The 1475-nt window shown below is 35.6% G+C and overlaps 1 long non-coding RNA gene across 1 annotated transcript in view; it reads left to right on the top strand.

Moving 5' to 3' along the window:
- Window positions 1–12: 12 nt before the first annotated feature.
- LOC109292961 overlaps window positions 13–1475 on the top strand; it is a 16569-nt gene continuing 15106 nt past the window's right edge. Inside the window, exons 1-2 of the long non-coding RNA XR_002096214.1 lie at window positions 13–244; window positions 616–707. This is a non-coding gene — a long non-coding RNA (uncharacterized LOC109292961). The remainder of the gene's footprint in view (window positions 245–615; window positions 708–1475) is intronic.

The following is a 1475-nucleotide window of genomic DNA, read 5'->3' as shown; positions in this document are numbered from 1 at the left end:
TTTTTTTTTTTCAGACAGTGTGCATCAGTCAATCGAAGCTCTGTTGTTTGTTTTTAAATGCCTAGCTTAGTTACAGGGTTTGCGTGAATTTTTAGGTTTCAAACCGTGAGGAAATGTCATAACAGTTGGTTATCTTTCAGATGGGGCATGTTCAACCTATGCTGAAACTTGAGAGTCTCTTCTGCCTGTTCTTTCTTCATCCGTTTGGTAGTTCCTGCTGTTGTACACAGCACGTAGGATTATTGTAAGTGAAAGGAATTAAAAGATACCTGTCTTTTATCCTCATTGTTTTACCTTGTGCATTTGATAGCACTTTTTTTAATATTCCCATTTGCTGGCTTTCATCCTGAGAGGGCTTCTTTAATGTTTCCAGCACTCACTGAAGAGCTGAGGTGTTAGCCGACTAACTAACCACAGGTTAAAGTAAAAAAAACCACAAAAACAACACTTCCATGTAATAGTAAGGAAGCAGGAAAACTCTTATGTGCTGTGGTTAGTTAAAGGAAATTAAAAATAATTGCTTCATCAGAAACTGTTTCTAAAAATCCCATAAAGTAACAAAAAGGCTTTTCTGCTGTTTATTATAATTCTTGGGTGGTGTTTGTTTCTTAACAGGATTGAACTGGGTCTTGAAGAGAATGTTACTGGTTTCACTCGTTTTAATTATCCAAAGGGAGAGTAAGATAAGTAAAGAGAAAACATAAACAGTGAGAATTACATTAGCTTTTAAGAATTCTTGTGGGTGATATCTTTTATTGGACCCACTGCATGGTTGAGATAGATATGGAGAAGCTTTCAGATACTTCAGAACCCTTCCTTGGGCATCTGGTATAGAAGCAGATACAGCAGTTAAGTAGCAGATGTAACAAAAGCTTATGTAAAACTCCATATGTCCCTTGAGAATTATGTTTTGTTTCTGCACAAGCTTAGGAAGAAGATGACGCAGTGTAGTCTGGCTTTTTTCTTAGATTTTAAGGCTTTTTCACTGTTAATTCTCTAAAGCGTTGCTTGTAGTGTTGATAAACAGCTTACAACAATTATTTTTAAATTGACCCTTTGAAGAAGAAAGTGAATTGCTGTAATTGGTCATAATGATTGTTGTATTGCCAGCTCTGGCAAATTTAAATCTTCTAGTTATCTGCATAACTATGCAAGGTAGCATCTCTGCTGGTTTCACTCATTACAGAAAATTAGTGAAAGGATAGAGGATAATGAATATATAGAGGAAAAAACTTTACAAGAAGCCCCTATGATCTAGGTCTATATAATATTGTGATGGAGACCAGTGGCTCTCAACCTTTTGAGACTCGGCACTCCTCAGAAAATACCAGCTTTTAGTTTTAATTTGTTTTTTGCCTCCAGAAAAATAAGAAAAACTATCCTTCTTTTGCAGAAAACTCAAAAAGGTCACAACAGTTCAAAATGTTTTTGACACGGTGGATTCCTATTTGAAATCTCTGGATTTATCTTGTGAA

Source organism: Gavialis gangeticus, unplaced genomic scaffold (genome assembly GCF_001723915.1).
Source record: "Gavialis gangeticus isolate Ggan-Ray unplaced genomic scaffold, GavGan_comp1, whole genome shotgun sequence".
NCBI classification, from domain to species: Eukaryota; Metazoa; Chordata; order Crocodylia; family Gavialidae; genus Gavialis; species Gavialis gangeticus.
Note: the sequence above shows the minus strand (reverse complement) of the source record. Positions and strands in the feature narration are given on the sequence as shown.